Consider the following 23,684-nt stretch of genomic DNA (forward strand, 5'->3'; position numbering starts at 1 on the left):
TTTAATTTTCTAGATGAGGATTTGTTATGCATATCCACGGATGAAGAAGTCAGATTAAACGATGAATCCTAGAAGCTCTACTTTGATGGAGCATCCAACGCCTTGGGACGAGGAATTGGGGCAGTATTAATTTCTCCAAAAAATGTCTACTATCATTTTACAAGTATATTGGAGTTTTTTTGCACCAATAATATGACTGAATACGAAGGTATATGAAGCTTGTGTCATGGGATTGAAAGCAACCATAGAAAGAAAAGTTAAATTTCTAAAGGTATATAGATATTCATCGTTGGTGGTGTATCAACTACGAGGAGAGTGAGAGAAAAGTTAAATTATCTCCCTCGATAAGATAATCAAATGGCATATGATTTGGCTACATTAGCCGTTATATTTCAAGCAAATAAGAAAGTTGATATGATGCCAATTAGAATGCAAGTATATGAAATTCCAGCACATTACTATAGTGTATAAGAAGAGACAGATGGTAATCCATGGTATTATGATATCTTTAATATATCAAATATCAAATTTATCCACAAAATGCATCTGAGATTGATAAAAGAACACTGAGAAAAATGGTTGTCGGATACTTTCTCGATGGTGAGACTTTGTATAGAAGGGGCAATGATCAAATGCTATTGAGATGTGTAAATACTAGAGAAGCAAGAAGTATTGTTGAGGAGGTACATAATGGGATATGTGGAACACATGCAAATGGTCTTTCTATGGCTAGAAAGATAATGATATATGGGTATTATTGGGATACCATGCATACAGATTGCATTGATTATGCAAGAAGATGTCATAAATGCCAAGTATATGCAGACAAGATTCATGCACCTCCATCGTCCTTACATATGATGACAGCACCTTGACCATTTTTTTGTGGGGAATAGACATCATTGGGGCAATCGCACCAAAAGCATCAAATGGACATCGTTTCATCCTAGTGGCAATCGACTATTTCACTAAGTGGGTTGAAGTTGTTTCATATTTCAATATTAAGAGGTCTACAATTTGCAAATTTATAAAGAAAGAAATAATTTGTCGGTATGGGCTACCAGAGAGAATTATTACATATAATGCTATGAACTTGAATAATAAAATGATGACTAAACTTTGCGCATAATTCAAGATAAAGCATGCAAACTCAGTGACCTATCGCCCAAAGATGAATGGGGCAGTTGAAGCAGTAAATAAGAACATCAAGAGGATCATTACAAAGACCACTGAAAATTACAAGGATTGGCATGAGAAGTTACTTTTTGCTTTATATGCATATCAAACTACTGTTCAAACATCTACTGGGGCTACACCTTTTTCTTTAGTATATGGGATGGAAGCAGTCTTACTAATTGAAGTTGAGATCCCATCACTTCGAATTTTGAATGAGGTAAAATTGGATGAAGCTGAATGGGCCCAAGCTCGATTTGATCAATTAAACCTTATTGAGGAGAAGATATTGAAAGCTATTTGCCATGGGCAGATGTATCAGAAGCGGATGATGAAGGCTCATGACAGGAAAGTTCTTCCAAGAGAATTCCAAGAGGGTGATCTAGTGCTTAATAAGATTTTTCCTATGCATAAAGATTTCCGTGGGAAATGGACGCCTAATTGGGAAGGGTCATATGTTGTAAAAAAAAAAGGCCTTTTCCGGAGGAGCATTGATTTTGGCATAAATAGATGGAGAGATTCTGAGAAACCCAATAAACTCAGATTCTGTCAAGAAATATTATGCTTGAAGAAAAAAAAGAGAAAAAAGAAAAGAAAAGAAAAAGAAAAGAAAAGAAAAGAAAAATAAAAAGTGGGGTCAAGATAAAAACCCACAAAGGGTGTCTTGCAATCAAATAAAGGATTTGAGTTGAAAACCTAAAAAGGCGGCTCAAATGCATGTTGATATTAGGCATCTGGCAATTAAACCCTCTCGAGAGCTTGATATTTTGGGAGGAATTTACATCTACAAACATTCTGGCAACGTTTGAAATCAAGTTAATTAGTTTAGAAATAATCATGCTAATGATTTCTGGTTATCAATTTATTCTTTTATAAGTATTTTATAAGTAGATTAACATAATCTCAATATAAGCAAAAGATTTCTGGTTATCATTTTATGTTAATACTTTTGAGTGCATGGAATCCAAAGTAAGTCCTAATGTCAACACTTGCAATCATTATTGAAAAGTGGATAAATTGTTACCAACCATAGAGTCATTTGGAGGCAAATAAAGCAGAAAAACAACAAAAGAAATTCTCAACAAAGAGAAATTGATAGAGTGCTTTGAGAAAATAGATCTAAGTGAAGAATCTATGAAAAAAGTAAGTTAAATCTAAGAAAAGAGCAAAAAAAATCTCATCAAAGATAAAAACTCAGCGAAGAGAATGAAACATCAACTGATTAGAATACAGGAGCTCACAATTTTTAAAACTTTATCATGCATCATATTTAGGCATTTGCAAAAATAAGGATATTTCCATTCATTTTATCAATGTTGAATATTTGACAGGAATTCCAAAGATTATCAAAGATTTGAATCCATCACTCAATGGATCAACATTTCCAAAAGAAGTTCGTAATAAGAAGAACTCATCTGAAGGGGAAGAAGAAGTTCAAAATCTGAATAACTTATTCAACCTTTTGCTCGACTCTATCACAGAAGGAGATAGAGCAGCATCAACATTTCCAGAAGAAGTTTGTAATAAGAAGAACTCATCTGAAGAGGAAGAAGAAGTTCAAAATCTGAAGAACTTATTTAACCTTTTGCTCGACTCTATCGCAGAAAGAGATAGAGCAGCATCAACATTTCCAGAAAAAGTTCATAATAAGAAGAACTCATCTGAAGAGGAAGAAGAAGTTCATAATCTGAAGAACTTATTCAACCTTTTGCTCGACTCTATCGCAGAAGGAGATAGAACAACATCAACATTTCCATAAGAAGTTCGTAAAAAGAAAAACTCATCTGAAGAGGAATAAGAAGTTCATAATTTGAATAACTTATTCAACCGTTTGCTCAACTCTATCGTAGAAGGAGATAGAGCAGCATCAACATTTCTAGAAGAATATCATAATAAGAAGAACTCATCTAAAGAGGAAGAAGAAGTTCATAATGAGAAGAGTTTGTTCAACCTTTCGCTTGACACCATCACTGAAGGAGGTGGATCGTCGTTTCCAAAGGAGAGGTTCATAATGAGAAGAACTCATCCAAAGAAAAAGAAGTTCATAATGAGAAAAACTTGTTCAACCTTTTGCTTGATTCTATCACAGAGAAAGACAAATCAACATCGACATTGTCATTATGAATTAAATCCATTGCAGAAGAAGGTAGATTGTTATTCCTAGTGGAAGAGTTCATAATAAGAAGAACTCGTCCGAAGTGAGCGAAAAGTTAATAATGAGAAGAACTTATAGCTCAGAAGTTTGAACAATTCAAGCTAAAAATGGTGCTTTATGTCTTTGCTCCATTCCTATTCCACAGCAACGAGCAAAGAGGGGCAGCTATAATCACCATTTTTATCTGCCAGTAGCCCCTACACGTTGCAGTTCCAGCAACTTCTAGCAAACGATAGCAACTCCTACACGTTGCAGTTCCAGCAGCTTCCAGCAAACGACAACAGCCCCTACACGTTGTAATTCCAGCAGCTTCCAGCAAACGACATCAACCTCTCCACGTCCCAGTTCTAGCAGCTTCCAACAAGCATATTAACCGTACACCTTATCGCCCCTAAGACGGCTACCGTCATAGGTTGATAACTCACCGGATTATCCTCCTTTAACCGATCCAATGGGCGTACGAAGAGGCCTATAAAAAGCCCCATTGACCGAAACTATCAAAAAGACAGCAACCAAATAGAAAAAAATATATAGAAAAGAAGAAGAAACTTACCGAGGAGCCTCCACGCGCCGCCGGATATACGAAACGTCGAAGGTAAATTTGTAAATCTACATTGATCTAGAGATTTTTAGGGAAAACAGAGGCCGGATTCGAATTTAGGATAGTGAGAGCTTCGATTTGGGTATTTTGCAAAATTCCGGCCACCGTGACCGTCGGCGACGACGTATTTTGGGTAGGGACCTCTAGGTATTTTATGCATGGGTAAATTATTTTCGTGGTCCCTGTATGTTATACATTTTATATTTTAGTCACTGAAATCAATTTATGCACATTTCAATTCGGTCTTTACATTTTATTTTATTGTAATTTAGTCATTGCCTATATATTTATATATTTAAGATAAAATATTTAATTTAGTCCTTTTAATTTTAATGATCTATATTTTAACCCGTATATGCTTAAATTGCACCAATAGTATTTATATTTAATAATAATTCGAATTAGGGTTATAAATTTAGATATTTTGTAATTTAATATTATAGTTTTAATTTTCTTTATTTTGGTCATTTTTTAATTAAAAGTTTATTTTATTTTTATTATTTCCCTTTAAGTTTCAATATTTTTAATTTAGTACTTTAATTCTTCATTTTATCTTTATTTAATTTTAGTCACATTAATATATATATATATATAAAAGATTAATAAGTTATTTGATTAATTTCACTAATTGATTAAATAATAATATTTATTTATTTTTAATATTAAGAAAGGGATGTCTTAAAGTAACTAGATGTCATATTTTGGTATTTTAAATAAATAAATATCCTGCTTATAAAAGCCTAAAAGATATATTTACTTTAGTTTGGTTATATCAAATTCTTTCTTGATAAGAATTATCATATTCTTATTATTTCAGTCGGAAAGAGAAATACTCATCCTAAAATAATTTAGGGATTAGTTTCTCTTCAATTATAAATATTGGAATATTTTATATTTTTCTTAGAATTATGCGGTTGAATCTGAAATAATAGGATCGTAAATTAAATTTATATTCAAATTCTTATACTTCCACTAATAGAGACAGTTTATAATCGACAGGTGTCAATTTGGGCGTTGTGGGGTGTTAATCCTTCCCCGAATGTAACCAATAACGAATCCCTTTTTATTACTAAAAAGAATGAATTTATGGTTATACGCAGACTGATTTATCTTTTAAAATGATGTTTTCTTAAAAACTCTTTTAAAAAACAATTTTTAGTTATTCAACCTACCTAACCCAAAAGGTCGATGGCGACTCTGAAACATTTCCTTAAAAAAAACCATTTATTTATTCACGTGTTTTTCCGTCAAGAAACATTTCGTGCCCGAACGAAAATTGGTTACAACAATCTTCATTCCGAACAAATATTCCAACCAAACTATAATGTGTTTGTGTGTTTGCATGCACCAATTCTAGAGGATGTGCTAGCATTGTCGGATCTAGAAATTTAAGAATGAAGGTCTAAAATTTTAATTTTCTCTTTTTTTTAAAATAATGGGTTTGGTAAATTTTTTATTTTTTCTTTCTTCCTTAACACATGAAGTTAAATTTAATTATTTTTCTAAAATAATGGGATGCACTTAGCTCCTATGGGAGTTTAGTGCATCTGCCCTTGTGTGCTAGTTGGAACCAGTAAGCAGAAATCATCACATCAAAATATATATATATATATATATATATATATATACTGGACTTTCCAAGATTACAAAGTAAGTCAAGAAAATGCAGTTGCAGTGGGTTCAACCATACAAATTTAGATCTTAAATATGTTTATTTTATAGTTGAAATAAGTAAACACCCCAGCTGAAAATCTAAGTGTATATACAGCCTAAATTCCAATAATGATAGAGCAAAATTTGAATCAATTCATAAATTATCACTGAAGTCACCATAAAATGAGCAAACAAGAAAAAAGTATTGAAAGCCAACCCTATTTTTTTAGTTAAAAAAATGATGTTATGAAATCACCTACACAATATTAAGAGGTAAAAGAGAGAAATCGATTAAATGAATCAACAAACAATGTGGAGGGAAATATTAAAAAGGAAAAACAAAAGAAACCTTGGGCACCATGTTCATCGTCGAAGTCATCTTCATCATCGACATCGTAATTAGCTTTTTCGTTTTCTTTGAGGTTCTCAACCGGAGCTACTTTGATCTGCAAAAGATACCATATTGTACATGGATGGACTGAGTGGTTCTATAAATGTGTATTTCTTAAAATTTTAAAATTTTATCCTTATCATAAAATTATTTGTCTTCCATAATATTAACCTATTTATTTATTAAATAAAAGAAGAAAGTGAAATGACGGGGGAGCCTGGGGTTCCTTGTTGGGTTCCTCAATAGAAGTAAGCCGCTTAGTCTCAAGCTGGGTGGCTTCAACAACATGGTTATTTGGGTTAAATAAATAGGTTTTAGCCGACTAAAAGGATGAAAAAAAAAATACGAAAAGGAGAATCTCAGGAGATGCCTTTTAAACTTGATTCCTCCTCCATTAGGCCTACCCTTAACTACTGCATGTTTCTACGCATTTAGAGGGAAAGTTTAACAAACGATAATTTAATTTAAGGTTAAAAATTCGTAGAATTAAGCATAATAAAAAAATATAATAAAAATATAAAATTTTAGGTTGTGTAAATCAAAATGTTACATTTTTTTAACATTTTTAGTTAAACCGAAAGTGTTACATTCTTCGTAACATTTTTTGTTAGCAACCGAAAATATTATATTTTTCATAATATTTTAAGTTCAATCGAAAACGTTAGGGAAAATGTAACATTTAAGGTTACCTGCAACATAAATTGTTATGTTTTTGTTTACATTTTCAGTTGCGTCAATTTCTGCCTTTTTAACATTAAATATGGTTGTTGTATCGTAAAACTATTCACATTTGAAGTTAGGCTTGAACCAAAAATAACACATCTAACAATAATAATATTACATTTTAGATATAAAGATAAATTTAAGGGTTAACTACATAAATAGTTACTCATATTTGAGTATATTTCTCTTTTTCACTAATACTTCAAAGCTAATGATTTAAGAAAATAATTGTTTTATACTTTAATATATTTTTATAATTATTTTCATATTTTCTCTATTTTTATAATTTAAATTTTTTAATCATTAAAATTTTCTATATTTTAATATTTTTTTAATATTATACGTTTTTAGTATTTTATTTTTATTATAAAAAAAGATAAAACAACATTGATAAATAAAATAAAAACATTTAATGTTAGCTTATCGAGACGATTTTATCCAAAAATCACACTTAAAATATATATCTATCGAAAAGTCATCATTTCTCCGAGACAAAGTGATTTCTACAAGACACACCTTAGGAAAAAGGGATTGTCTCAGGAAAGGCGGGTTAATATACGGCGTTACCGGATACATTAAAAGATATTTAATAAATTTGGTTTAGCGCTACCGGAAATGTTGTCTAATAATAATGTAGTAGGTCTAAGTCATGAAGAAATATTAAAAAATTGTGCAACCGGCAAACTTAACTTGTCGGTTCGTGTCGATCCAAATTAAAAATGTGTCGATCCAAAATGATATAACAGGTAAAACTATGACAAAACCAGTATTGAAATGATAAAACCGGTAAAGCGCTACCGGATACATTTAAAGTGTCGGTACTTTAATATAAGGATCGACACTTCGTGAATTTAAAAGAGAAACTGTTTTAAATCCTATAAAGTGTCGATACTTTTAAAAAATGTATCGATCCAAAATGATATACCAGTTAAAAATATGATAAAACCGGTAACAAAATGATAAAACCGGTAAAACGTTACCGGATATATTGAAAGTGTCGATACTTTATAAAAGGATCGACACTTTGTGAATTTAAAAGAGAAGCAGTTTTAGCGCCTATAATGTGTCGATACTTTAAAAAAATATATCGATCCACAACGATATAACAGGTAAAAATATGATAAAACCGGTATCAAAATGATAAAACCGGTAAAATGATACCGGATATATTGAAAGTGTCGATACTTTCGTAAGTACGTATAATAAATTATCGACACTTTCAAAGAAATAGGTAATTATCCTTTCAAAAGTATCGACACCTGACATAAAAGTATCGACACTTTTGTATTTGTATCGATTAAATATAAATAACATATCCGATGAAAATATAAAGGTCATAGCTAAATATCTTCTGAAAATATATAGAACGGACGAGTTTTTGAAATCGAAGCGTAATTGTTGCTGCATTTCAGAAGGCGTTTCTAAAGCGAAGTTTGTTTGTTTGTTGCTGCAGTCGAATCGAAAAGTATGTTGTCGAAACCCTAATTTTTTATTATTACAGTAATCGCAATAGGGTTTTTATGTGTTGTTTGGGGTTTTGGAGTAAAGAAGCATTTGGGACCGATTGCAGGTAGAAAGTGATATTCAAGGAAAAATATAAATGTCGATACTTTTATTAAATATTATAGGTAGAAAATGATATTATAGGTTGTATAAATGTGCCGACACATTTTTGGTGTGCCCATTCAAATTCTTTTGAAGAAAACCGTTTTACCACAAGAGTAGTTATCTATATTTGTATATTGAATAAAGTGTATGTAACAAAATAATTTGATTTGCGTAAACTGATATATGAAGGAAAAATGGAGTCAATGGGTTGGAAAATTGTTGGTGGAGCAGATGACTTTGAAATTGAGGCCGAGACTCGAAAGCAACCAAAGGGTGGATATATGTACTTCTAGTAAGTATCAATGTCTTTTTGTTATTATTGTTGAAATGGTAATTGGATTAAAGTATCGATAAACTTTAAATTGATTACAAATTTTAAATGTTGACAGTATGGCCGAATGCAAAAGGATGAAGGAAGATGGCACACAGAGCGGTTCGGTATGTAAAATGAAATTGACATTGAGTAGTATTTAGTGTTAATGTATTGATTAAGAAACGTTTATGTTTAATATTAGGTGACAAAAGATGTGAGGTCCAAATGGAATTCAATGAGTGATGCTGAAAAGGAACCTTACATCACACAGTCAAGGAATGATAGTAAAGAATACAAAGAATGGAGGAAAGCACATGAAAATAAGGTATTCATTAAACTTGTAAATACGTTGATACAAAATATATAAGAACTATAACATTATATATTGTTAAAAAATGTAGGAAGTGTCGACAAGATGGAGCATTAAAAGGGTGAATTCATTAATTAAACACCTTAAGGAGAAGGGTCAGTTGAATGTGCTGGGAGAAATAGGTTTTGGATCGTTGGTAGGAGTAAGGGGTCGACCTATTCGGAGGGAATTGTGTCAATCCTTGATGGCGCAATTTGATGTCAGACAATGTATTGCTAAGTATGGTGATTTTTCATTTCCTCTCGGGATCCCATGTGCTGCAGCCGTATTGGGGGTAGAAAATGAAGGCAAAAGTGTTGTAGAAGTCTGTAAGAGTAAGGACTGGAAAGCACTTGCCTCCAAATATGGTTTGAAGCATAAGGTGACATATGCTGAAATTGAAGAGGAAATAAAAAGTGGATCTTACGTTGGGGATGAGCTGAAGGCCAGAGTTCTATTATACCTTGTCGGTATCTTTCTTTGTCCAACGGGTAATACGTCAACGAACAAGGAACATATGAAGCTCATTTGCGATGAAGGCTTGAAGGGTGAATTCAATTGGGCTGAATATATCCATTCGATATTGATTGAATCAATAATCACCTTTAAAAAGGGCAGCCATAGATACCTCAAAGGGTGCATAGCAATCTTAGAGGTAAATGAGTTGAAGAATTTTTTTGTGTTTTTATATAAAAATATAAATTTTATTATAAATGCATGTTGCACTGTTCGATTTTTGGTCGGGCTGTGAGGCAGTGCCGGCTTATGAAAGAACCGGAGTGGCACGCATCCATGCATGGGGGAAGGAAGAGGTGGTTAGAGTGATGGTGAAGTTGAAGTTGGATAGAGCGAAGAAGCAAGAAAGGGTAATAAATGTAATTAAATAATATTAAGAATATAATCAATGTCTTAATATTGTAATTTAATTTTGAAGGTTATTGGTAAGGATGTAGAGGAGGCAGTAGAGGCAGAGGAGAAGAAAGGAGGGATGGTTATATTGGGGGATGACGGTGAGTGGGACGACGGTGAGGGAAAACATAGTAACTTCGACATTTTGATGTCTGAATTGGCTGATATAAAAAAAATCCAATTTGATATCATGCAAATACAATCAAGAGTCGAAGAGAAACTTGATAGAGTCGAAGAGAAACTTGAGAGAGTCGAAGATACACTTGAGAGGCATAAGGGGGTAGTGGAAGGAAAAATAGATGGAGTGGTGAAAGAAGTAGAGGTGTTGAGGGGTGAAGTGGTGAAAGAAGTTGGGGTGTTAAGGGGTGATATTAAGATGGTGACGGGTGAAAAATTTGAGGGAGTGGTGAAGGAGGTTGTGGAATTGAGGAGTGAACTTACGGGGGTGAAGGGGGTGGTTGATAAATACTTGGATGAAGGAGATCAATTGAAGGGTGAAATAAAAGAGATGAAGAGCTATGTAGAAAAAAAATACGATGAACTGAAAAAATATGAAGAAGAAAAGAGGGAGGAGGAATAAGAAGAGATGGAAGAAATGAGGAGGAAGGAAGTCGATGTCATTTATACATCGGAGAGTGTTATAGCAGCAGATTTGGATTCGGAATGTCCTGCACCCCAGAAGAAGAAGCAGAAGGTAAGTTGAATAAAAGAAAACTTAATTTGATTTTTATTATGTTGTTGTGACAAAAATTTGTATGCAAAATTGTAGGTTGAAAAAGCGGATATTCCAAGCGGAATTGATGACATCGAAGCTGCAATTTGTGATTATTTATGGAATAGTGAGTTAGAATCGAAGTAAGTGAAATATATTGATTTGTGAGTTATATTTAAATATTTCATGACAACATATTAATCATAATTATTCATACAGATATTCTGTAATCTCAATGGGAAATCAATTCGCTAGTGTATACGACGTTGCAACGTTGAAGCCTACGGAATGGGTTGGCGGTGTGGTAAGTAGAAAGTAGAAAATGTTAAAACTTATTGAATATGTTCTGATTGTGTAATTAATTTTGTTAGGTTATTGATTTGCTCGCCTGGACAGTATGCTACGATTCTCAGAAGTCACTCCGGAGGATTGGCTACCTTCCATACCACTTAGCGGTGAGTTAAATTAATAAATGGAGATAAGTAGTGTTATTAACTATAAATTAATAATGTTTGTTGCGTAATTGCAGCAACAGGCGTTAGATGCCAACAACAAAGAAAGTGTTGAGAGTATTGCTACCTTCTGGGGTCCCATACTAAATAACTATGTGAAATTCAACGACTGTGAGAATGTAAGACACCATACCAATTGCAAATGATGTTTTCGGATATAGAATGTTGAATTTTGTCAAATTGGGTGTGAAATTTGTTGCAGATCATGATCACAATAAACTACCATAATTCACATTGGTATCTGTTGGTGTTGGATATGGTAGATCGTGTTGCAACAATATATGATTGTATGTTTACAACTGAAGCAGCTAAACAGAGAGTGAATGATGCTAAGAGATTGGTATGTATGTATGTATGTATGTATGTATGTATGAAAGGACATTATGTAAATTATAATGCATAATTTTTTTGGATCATAACTTCTTCTATTTTAATGCAGATTAAAATATTAGATTCTTATAATAAGAAACGCATTTGGGTTGAATCCTGTGGATCTCTAGGAAAGTATCCCTTGAAAATTTTCAAATTTGTGGAGCATAAGAAGAATAAGCAATTGAATGGGTATGAGATGTTATCACAAATAGAAAGCTTAATTTATGCAGTATTCATCATAATTGACATGTGTGGTTTTCAAATTTTGTAACAGACATGATTGCGGCATGTATGTGATGATGTGGATGGAATCGATCGGTTCTACAGGGGTAACTGGTGATTTTGTAAGTGGAAAGAAAAATTCGTTTGTGGTAAAATTGTTAAAAGTCGTAGATTGAATGCTGTAGTTTACAATACTTAACGTTCTGACAATTTGAATATAGGTTGTTGGAGAGTGGGATCGATCGCGAATATTAAACGATCTCGTAAGCCACAATCAAAATGAACGAAGACAGTAGATAACAAAAGCTGCCATGATACATAAGAATAACAAAAGGATGCAATGATGTAAATGTAGGGTTAATTTTGTATAAGATTTATAATTTGTATACGATTTATTTTTATGTGAATATAATTATGAATGAGATGAGAAAAGTTAGCAGTATGTTGTTGTACATGTTTCTTATACACATTAAGGGTCATGTTGATACTTTAAAGTAAAAGGCAAATTTACAATATGACCAACAGGGCGCAACCATAAAGTGTCGAACCATATATAAAAAGTGTCGATCCCAAAAACATCGAAAACCAAAAGTATAATGTAATATGTAATTTTTCAATCTAACCGGTACAAGTATACCGGTTTTATGAGAGAATATGTCTAAATAATGTGTCGACACTTTTTTAGTTTGTGTCGATAATTTTGGTCCAGAATGAATGGAAAACAGGGTGCAACCATAAAGTGTCGATCCATATATAAAAAGTGTCGATCCCAAAAACATCGAAAACCAAAAGTATAATGTAATATGTAATTTTTCAATCTAACCGGTTCAAGTATACCGGTTTTATGAGAGAATATGTCTAAATAATGTGTCGACACTTTTTTAGTTTGTGTCGATATTTTTGGTCCAAAATGAATGGCCAACAGGGTGCAACCATAAAGTGTCGATCCATATATAAAACGTGTCGATCCCAAAAACATGGAAAACCAAAAGTATAATGTAATATGTAATTTTTCAATCTAACCGGTACAAGTATACTGGTTTTATGAGAGAATATGTCTAAATAATGTGTCGACACTTTTTTAGTTTGTGTCGATATTTTTGGTCCAGAATGAATGGCAAACAGGGTGCAACTGTAAAGTGTCGATCCATATATAAAAAGTGTCGATCCCAAAAACATCGAAAACCAAAAGTATAATGTAATATGTAATTTTTCAATCTAACCGGTACAATTATACCGGTTTTATGAGATAATAGGTCTAAATAATGTGTCGACACTTTTTTAGTTTGTGTCGATATTTTTGGTCCAGAATGAATGGCAAACAGGCTGCAACCATAAAGTGTCGATCCATATATAAAAAGTGTCGATCTCATAAACATCGAAAACCAAAAGTACAATGTAATATGTAATTTTTCAATCTAACCGGTACAAGTATACCGGTTTTATGAGAGAATTGGTATATAATATGTATCGACACTGTTTAATGTTTTGTCGATACTAATTTAAATATCAAGTGTTTTTCCACCGTTCACTATATATAGTACTCTAAATCGAAAAACCATAAACATAAAGGCAAGCAGGCAGAAGATAACTCTTCCTCTTTCTTCTAGCGTTATCATAAGTGACAATCAGATATTCAGGTAAATTTATCGATATTTTATGGGTTTGATTGATTTCTATATTGGAGTTTTTTTCCTTAATGTGTTTGTGTTCCATTGTAATAGCATCCAACCAAAATGGCTCTAAATTTCAGCGTCAGAAGCGCGGTCTTTCTCAAAGCTCTTCTCAACCCAGTTCTTCTCAACCACAACCTCCTTCTGTAACAAACGATTCTTCTGAGGAAATCAGGTCCTTCGAAACTCTGAACTTTAGATCCGATATGGAGAAACAAAGATGGCAGACGAGTTTTAAAGTAAGGATGATTCGTCCCGAACGTGTCATTGACCTGGGTTTCTTGTTTGATGATAAATATGCATTTAGTTTTAAATCCACATTTACATCTTAGGGTTGGCTTGAATTCCTTGGTGTAGAACCAAGATATTATCCCAACCTAGTTAGAGTCTTCTACAACAATGTTTCCTTACAGCACGAGCCTAATAAGACTAATATAATAGGAATTAATACACATGTCATGGGGAAGGATATATATATATCTCCAGAAACTATTGCAGAGGGTTTAGGTGTAGCGAATAAAGGGGATTCAGATGAAAATAGTGTAGATTGGTCTACAATTAAACGGGTTGCTAGAAATAGCCCAATTCACCTCGATGTAGAGTCGAGAGTGTTTCACAAAATGCTCACATGGTATATCCGGCCTAGTGGGGGAAAACATTCAACGCTTCGAGATAGCGATTATTGGTAGATAGCAAAGTATAAATCCAAAACGGATCCAAATATTACAAAACTCATATTTAATACAATTGTATATATGGTCACAAAGGGAGCAACAATTTCAACTACACTATCATATAGATGTGTCATCACCCATCTGTTGAAGAAGAAGGAAGTTGATTTTTCGCATGACGCCCATGTTCGATTAACCCGCAAGATTAACATGGTATTTATTAAAAAAGCGGGATATGATTTTGTTGAAAAACTCAGTTGGAAGCGTGTCAAGGAGGTCGGATTAGATCAAGAGAGGGAGGAAATAGACCCCGTTGGCCATGAAGAAGAGCAACCAAGTGGAGACGCAATGATGGAAGAAGCTCCAGTTGCAGAGGATGTCACAATTAAGACCGTGATGGAATACATGGTCAATTTTCAGGAGCATATTGATTCCCTTGTGAGTGGAATGCGATCCGATATTTCATCATTGCAACATGAAGTCTCTATGTTGCGTAACGAATGACGTCAACGACATCAAACGAGTTAGGTAATTCATTATTTATGTTTCTAAACATTTACACGTTCTGAACTGTATTTTATTTTCTTTTAACAGATGTGGACAACTAAGCGGTCAATGAAGATGAAGCTAATGATGAAGATGACGATGACGATGATGATGACGATGAAGCTGACGATGAAGATGATGACGATGATGATGATGATGATGATGATCCAAACTAGTATATCGTGTCTGCAACGCCGCCTTCAAGAAAACTTTTAATTTTTGATCTCAATGGTGTCCTTGCCTACATCCCAAGACTGCCTGCAGGTTTTAATTCTATTCTTTTGTATCCATTATTTTAACATATAATCGTAGAACTTTAATCTCATTTTCTTCATGTTGTAGATGTTGTCCTCAGAAGAGGATTATTTGAATTTATGCAATTTTGTGTCGACAATTTTGTTGTTGCCCTTTGGTCTTCAAAGATGCGGTTAGAACATGTTTGGAGCAATTGAATTACTGTAGTCAAAATCGTTAATATACATTTGAATGTTAACATTCAAACTTGATTACAATCTCAGGCATAACGTCGACCGTGTACTTGAGAAACTACCTTTATTTTCTGAGCATTTTCTATTCGTGTGGGTAAGATGAATGTCATTACAGTTTGCTGACTTTTCGTTGTCTATGATTCCTACATATTTATGTTCGACTGTTTGTGAACAGGATCAAAAAAAATGCAAAACATACGATTCTGTTACCTACTGTAAAGATCTCAATGATGTTTGGAACGCGTGTCCAGATTTTAACGAGCTAAATACACTTTTGGTCGATGATTCAGCGGAAAAAATGATTTATAATCCGGTAAGTTGCATTTATGCAATATGTTTTTTCCAGTTGAACAGGTGTTCAGACATTGATTATTTTAACAACTTATGTGTTTATATAGAAATACAATTACATATGTCCACATACCTTTGACGATGCTTCCCATTCGAACGACAATGCTCTAGGTATGACACAAATTTATTCATGCTTATGCGAATTTAGTTTATTGTTAGTAAAATTGCACCTCATTAGTTTGATAATTGAAATTATTTATGTATGTCCTCAGAAAAAAGGCGGAAACATATGAGAGTATTTGGAAAATTTGTTGAAGGCCTCTAATGTTCCGGACTTCGTTAGAAATAACCCTTTTTCATCGGATTAATTTTGTTTGTCGGTACATTATTTGAACATTCTTGTGTATTTATATTTTGGTGTGATTATATTGTGTGTATATTTTCATTAATTATTCCATATTTGCTTCTATGTATACATATACATTTGAGGATTGTTGAAATATCAATACAAGTTATTAATGTATTTTACATCTGCTTGCAAATGTATCGAAACACATGATTATATCATTGTTTTCCATGATATCCACAACAAAGTTTTCACACTTTTTAATATTGTGTCTATATTTTATGTCCAGAATGGAAGAAAAATGTGTCGATACCATTTAAAAAAGTGTCGATTGAAAAAACATCGGAACCCAGAATTATAATGTAATAGATAATTTTGTAATATAACCGGTATAAATATACCGGTTTTATGAGCGAATAGGTCTACAACCTATATCGACACTTTTTAATATTGTGTCGGAACTTTATGTCCAGATTGGAAGAAAAATGTGTCGATACATTGTCAAAAAGTGTCGACATTTACACATCGGAACCCAGAATTATAATGTAATAGATAATTTTGTAATATAACCGGTATAAATATACCGGTTTTATGAGCGAATAGGTCTACAACCTATATCGACACTTTTTAATATTGTGTCGGAACTTTATGTTCAGATTGGAAGAAAAATGTGTCGATACCATTTAAAAAAGTGTCGACATTTACACATCGGTACCCAGAATTATAATGTAATAGATAATTTTGTAATATAACCGGTATAAATATACTGGTTTTATGAGCGAATAGGTCTACAACCTATATCGACACTTTTTAATATTGTGTCGGAACTTTATGTCCAGATTGGAAGAAAAATGTGTCGATACCATTCAAAAATGTGTCGATACCATTTAAAAAAGTGTCGACATTTACACATCGAAACCCAGAATTATAATGTAATGGATAATTTTGTAATATAACAGGTATAAATATACCGGTTTTATGAGCGAATAGGTCTATAACCTATATCGACACTTTTTAATATTGTGTCGGAACTTTATGTCCAGATTGGAAGAAAAATGTGTCGATACCATTTAAAAAAGTGTCGACATTTACACATCGGAACCCAGAATTATAATATAATAGATAATTTTGTAATATAACCGGTATAAATATACCGGTTTTATGAGCAAATAGGTCTACAACCTATATCGACACTTTTTAATATTGTGTCGGAACTTTATGTCCAGATTGGAAGAAAAATGTGTCGATACCATTTAAAAAAGTGTCGACATTTACACATCAGAACCCAGAATTATAAAGTAATAGATAATTTTGTAATATAACCGGTATAAATATACCGGTTTTATGAGCGAATAGGTCTACAACCTATATCGACACTTTTTAATATTGTGCCGGTACTTTATGTCCAGATTGGAAGAAAAATGTGTCGATACATTGTCAAAAAGTGTCGACATTTACACATCGGAACCCAGAATTATAATGTAATAAATAATTTTGTAATATAACCGGTATAAATATGCCGGTTTTATGAGTGAATAGGTCTACAACCTATATCGACACTTTTTAATATTGTGTCAGTAATTTTAAGTAACGCGGTTTTTCTTCCTTCATTCAAAATATTTATATGTACATACAATAGGAGTCATGTTGATACTTACGATATATGGAGATCGTTGTCATTCCATTCCGTCTTCGAAAAAATCAGTTGATGTAGGCTGTGTGCTTGTACTCAAACTGAGCTTGACTTGAGGACATGTTAGTTTGTTATGTCCCTCACCGTTGCAGTACCCACATCGCCTAATTTTCTTCTCGACCTTGTTCTTCGGCACTTTTTTTCGCTTGCGTTGTTTTCGTTGAGGGTCACGAACATTGTTTACTACAATGCTCTGGTTGACTGAATCATTCAAACCAAACGAGTTTTCTAATTCTTCTATTAGTTTTTTCATCTCATCTCTTGCGGTTTTGAAAGACTCGTCTGTCTTTAATGCAATATAGCATAAGCTACTTGACGTTGAACGTAGAGCAGCGAACCTTGCCATTTGCATCACTTCTGGAGACACATTCAAATCAACATAGCTGGGTGCAGAAGCCTTCGCATCATTAGTCCACATACTTTGAATCAAAGTCCCGGGAAAATATGTGTAGTCCAAGTGCTTCAAAATGTGAAGTTGATGGCGACACGGAAGTCCAACGGTGTCGAATTTTTTGTAGGAGCAAATTAGAGTTTTCGTACGAGAATCAAAACTACTTTCAAATTTCCTATTTTTTTCTGCGTACTTTGATAAAATATAATGTTGACATTCATCTGATAAGGACTTAATCTCTGCCTCAATCCGGTACAATGTCTCCCGTATAAGTTCATCTTGGAACACACGAAAAGATTCGCGGGTAAAAATCGCAGCGGCATGGCTTTCAAGGTCGACCAGTTTTGTGATCTGGAAGGGCTTCGTATGGGAACTTAAGTAATCCGCTTTCAACTCGTTCATACGCATTCTACTATTCCATCTTCAATTGCACGAACAACATCTAAAATGTCTTCTTGTGTTTCAGTGCAATAGCTAGTGAAGCATTCATAGACTCGCACCTTTGTGTTGAGCGAATATGGCAAAGAAATGACCGGTTAGATATGCTTGTGCCATAAGTGTCGTGTATTTCCCTTCTCAATCACCCATGGATGCTTTTGGACGTTGAATTCTGAAACAACCGAACGCCATTGAATATCAAATTCCTTGGTTGTCCACCAGGAAGCCATGCATTTTGAGAATGCTACTGTAAACTTTGGGTCACCAATGTTATCTTGTGCATTGCGAGAAAGATGCCAAGAACATTATCTGTGCTTAGCATAAGGGATAACAGATTTGATAGCCCTCTGCATTGCCCTATCCCCATCGGTTACAACGGAAATAGGTGATTTATTCATCATGGCTTCTAAAAAATTCTGTAGCACCCACTCGAAAGATTGAGACGTCTCGTCAACGATTATGGCAGTGGCAAACATAATTGTGTTATGGTGATGATTGACACCAACAATAGGCATAATTGGTCGACCATACAAATTATCTTTGTACGTTGTGTCGAACACAATTACATCACCGAAGCATGTGTAATCCGATCTCGATGTAGAATCCGACCAAATAAGATTATACAATGCCCCCATTCGTCTACGAGTATGTCATAAAAACCCGGGATCATCATGTTTCTTATAATCAAGTAGGCAATAAGCGCATTCACATCCCCATCGACGATTTCCTTTGCTTTACCTCTTTGAAGTGCATTGTAGAGGTCTTTATGTGTAAATCCAACATTATGATAGCCCCATGCTGCTGCGTTAATAGTTCATTACTTGTGACGTGCCAACACCGACCTCTTTCAATGTTGTTGCCTCATCGATATCAGCCTTACTTACATCTCTATTAGAACGCATAAATGGTGTCATAGCAGGTGTGCACAATGCATGATATGTTTCTGATCATACTTACTTAACCCACTGATCGTTTGTATTTGTTGCTGTAACTACGACTCTAGCTTTACATCCTGTTCTTGTGACTGGCGTATGAGCACGTTGACGATCAACATTATTGACTTTTGATACTCGAAACCCTTCTTTGGAACAACAAAAATCTTGTGTCTTCACATTCCCTTCCACGTCAAGTCGTGTTGTTCCTTACGTGCACTAAACCTATGTTCCCGTGCGAATCCTTGTAAAAGTACCAAGCTTGATCACGTGAACAGAAGAGCTGACCAACCAATCTGTCAGATTCATCAACATTATGTACTTCATGGCATTCCTCGGTTGGCTTAACATTGTCTACATCAGTATTATCCATGGCAAAAATTTTGTTGTGCAAGTTCAGTGGTCCAGGAGTTGATGGAGATGTAAGCAAAGGTTCATTTGAACATGTTTCAGTTGTGTTGCTTTCAATAGGATGTGGTATGGTAGTGGTAGTTAAAGGGTGGGTACAACATTAAATTCGCAGTACATATTTAGGTATGTACAATAACTACAAGTATATATTATCATTAAATTTAGGTATGTACAATAACTACATATTTAGGTATGTACATCTTTGAGTGAGTTTTAAGATATTAATTTAGTAATTATAGGCGTCTAATGATTTATTTTTTACGTTACGGATATATATTATTAAATTAAAAACAATAAACATATATATACATATTTATTATTATCTTTGGTTAATATGTTAAATTTAAATACTAAATAATATTTTTATAAAATATCAAACAATCAAATAATTTTTTGTGCAAATAAATTATTAAATTAATATGTAGGTGGAAAACATGAAACACTATTAAAAAAATTGAAACATAAATTACATAACTTTAAAAAACGTATCGATCCTTTTATAAAAAGTATAGACACTTCAATATAATAGGTAAAAATATGATAGGTAGCGCTTATATAATGTAATAGGTAGCGTTTAATAATGTAATAGGTAGTGCTTATATTGTAAAGTATCTATCCTTTTTATAAAAGTGTCCATACTTTTTTCACTGTGGAAAACATTATTTAAGGTTATCTTTTGAGTGAGTTTTAAGATATTAATTTAGTAATTATAGGCGTCTAATGATTTATTTTTTACGTTACGATATATATTATTAATTAAAAACAATAAACATATATATTACATATTATTATTATCTTTGGTTAATATTGTTAAATTTAAATTCTAAATATATTTTATAAAATATCAAAACAATCAAATAATTTTTTGTGCAAATGAAATTATTAAATTAATATTGTAGGTGGAAACATGAAACACTATTAAAAAAATTGAAACATAAATTACATAACTTTAAAAAAAAGTATCGATCATTTTATAAAAAGTATAGACACTTTCAATATAATAGGTAAAATATATGTAATAGGTAACGCTTATATAATGTAATAGGTAGCGTTTATATAATGTAATAGGTAGTGCTTATATTGTAAAGTATCTATTTTTATAAAAAGGTCCATACTTTTTTCACTGTGGAAAACATTAATTTAAGGTTATCTTTTGAGTGAGTTTTAAGATATTAATTTAGTAATTATAGGCATCTAATGATTTATTTTTTACGTTACGATATATATTTTATTATTAAAAACAATAAACATATATATTACATATTTATTATTATCTTTGGTTAATATTGTTAAATTTAAATTCTAATATTATTTTATAAAATATCAAAACATCAAATAATTTTTTGTGCAAATGAAATTATTAAATTAATATTGTAGGTGGAAAACATGAAACACTATTAAAAAATTGAAACATAATTACATAACTTTAAAAAAATCGATCCTTTTTATAAAAAGTATAGACACTTTCAATATAATAGGTAAAAATATGATGTAATAGGTAGCGTTAATATAATGTAATAGGTATCGTTTATATAATGTAATAGGTAGTGCTTATATTGTAAAGTATCTATCATTTTATAAAAGTGTCCATACTTTTTTCACTGTGGAAAACATTAATTTAAGGTTATCTTTGAGTGAGTTTTAAGATATTAATTTAGTAATATAGGCGTCTAATGAGTTATTTTTTACGTTACGATATATATTATTATTAAATTAAAACATAAACATATATATATACATTTATATTATCTTTGGTTAATATTGTTAAATTTAAATTGTAAATATTATTTTATAAAATATCAAAATAATCAAATAATTTTTTGTGCAAATGAAATTATTAAATTAATATTGTATGTGGAAAATATGAAACACTATTAAAAAATTGAAACATAAATTACATAACTTTAAAAAAAGTATCGATCTTTTTTATAAAAAAGTATAGACACTTTCAACATATTATAATGTAATAGGTAAATTTGCAATGCTATCGGTATAAATATACCGGTTTACTTATAAAATAGGTCAATATAAGCGCTACATATTACATTATATAAGCGCTACATATTACATTATATAAGCGCTACCTAGTATGTTATTGTACTTTATAATATTTCCGGTTAAATAATATAACATAACCGATCTAAATTTTAACCGATCACTTATTTAACCGATCACGTCGTATATTAACCGTTTTTTAGACACCACACCAAATAACTACCCTAGGAAACAGCTTTGTTTTGCATAACAAGCTTTGTTTTGCATAACGCACTTTATGTTGTTTGACGGCACACGTGGAATGTTTTTGTAGAATACGCCTTTATCCAATTTATACATGTAACTCCTTTACTTGACATAGAAAAAATAAGTGTCCACTTTGAAACTTATCTATCGTGGAAACCATTTTTAAATTAAAACAACTCAAAAATTACCCATTTAAAATATTGAAACATTACAAGAGTTTAAATCCAAAATTTTATTAATAACAAATGTTGAGAAATTTTTTGAAATAAATAATAAGTATCTGAAAATGCATGAAGATAGTTCAAAAGTAATAGTAATATCCAAAGTCACATTTACATATATATTAATCCCAAATAATAAATAAAATTACTATGTATAGACACCAATTTTCGTCCATTTTTATTTATATATATATATATATATATTATATGGTTTGAAATCATTTTGAAAAATTATATAATATATGGGTTTTTTAAATGTTTTGAAAATATATAATATATAGTTTTTGAAAATATATATTATATCGTTTTGAAAACTTTTTAAAAAAAATATATATATAATATATAATTTTTAAAAATATTTTTGAAAAACATATATATTATATAGTTTTGAAAATTAGTTTTTAAAATATATATTATATAGTTTTGAAAATATTTTTGAAAAACATATATTATATAGTTTTGAAAATTAGTTTTTAAATATATATATTATATAGTTTTGAAAATTAGTTTTTTAAAAATATATATTATATAGTTTTGAAAATTAGTTTTTAAAAATATATATTATATGATTTTGAAAATTATTTTTTAAAACATATATTGTATAGTTTTAAAAAAATGTTTTTAATTTATTTATTTATTTATTTATTTATTTATTTTATTTCATTATTTATTTATTTATTTATTTTATTATTGTTTGTTTCAGGTCTAAAATGGGGTCCAAATAATAAAAAACGGGCTTGAATCAGTCCAAAAGTCTAATGAAACGGTCCAATAACAGTTTAACCAGATGATGTTTAGGGTTTAGGATCCCAAACAGTAGCGCCGCGCAATCAAGGGTTCAAAGGTCAGGTACGAAACGGCCGGCGAAAATCCCGGGACTGACCCATCCCGGGATGACCGGTAACAACAGCCAACGAGCCTCGTATTTCGAAAATCACAAACGGCCGGTGCTGGGTATAAATATCCCACCACCCATCGACCAACAGGGGAGGACGGTACCAAGGAGGAACAGAAAACCCCGAGAAACACAATGAACATCAAGCCACAGCAGACCCAAGAAAATCCAACACCAACAGAACCACAAAATACCAAAAAACAGCAAACCCAAATAAACCATAGCAACCAAGACAAACAGTTAGCAAATCGAAGCCAACAAAGCCACACAACAAAAATCGAAGCAAAATACAGATACATCAACAGAAACAAAAAGCCAGAAGGCCGGGGAAGCGAAGGGCTTTTCAGCCGAAGGAGGTAGAAGCGAAATCTTTCCCCTTAGATCTGCTCCGATTGGGGCATCTTTGTGTGAATCGGGCCTCAGAATTGAGGTTACAGGGGTGAGAGGATCCATTTGAGTAGGGGCAACGACGGAGGTCGTCGGGTTCCGGTCGGCCATTGGCCAGGAGAAGCTTTGAGAGTCTTGAGAGTTGAGAGAGAGTTCAGTTTTGAGAAATTGTGAGAATGGAGGAGGGAGAAGGGTTTTTAGGTATTTATATACTGAGGACTAATGTGCAATTAAAGGATTTTAAATCCTTTCCGCCGTCCTGAACTTTGAGTCACAGTTCAATTTGGTCACCAGTTGTAATTTGGCCACTGGATTTTCAACTGTTTCAATTTGGTCCCTACTTTAATTTACATTCTTTTTCAATTTG

General features: G+C 32.3%; 1 pseudogene; it reads right to left on the bottom strand.

Annotated features, from left to right (window-relative positions):
• LOC120124978 overlaps window positions 1-23,428 on the bottom strand; it is a 38,443-nt pseudogene extending 15,015 nt beyond the window's left edge.
• Between the last annotated feature and the right edge of the window lie 256 nt (window positions 23,429-23,684).

The sequence above is a fragment of the Hibiscus syriacus genome, unplaced genomic scaffold, assembly GCF_006381635.1.
Source record: "Hibiscus syriacus cultivar Baekdansim isolate YM2019G1 unplaced genomic scaffold, ASM638163v2 tig00110429_pilon, whole genome shotgun sequence".
Classification (NCBI taxonomy): Eukaryota; Viridiplantae; Streptophyta; class Magnoliopsida; order Malvales; family Malvaceae; genus Hibiscus; species Hibiscus syriacus.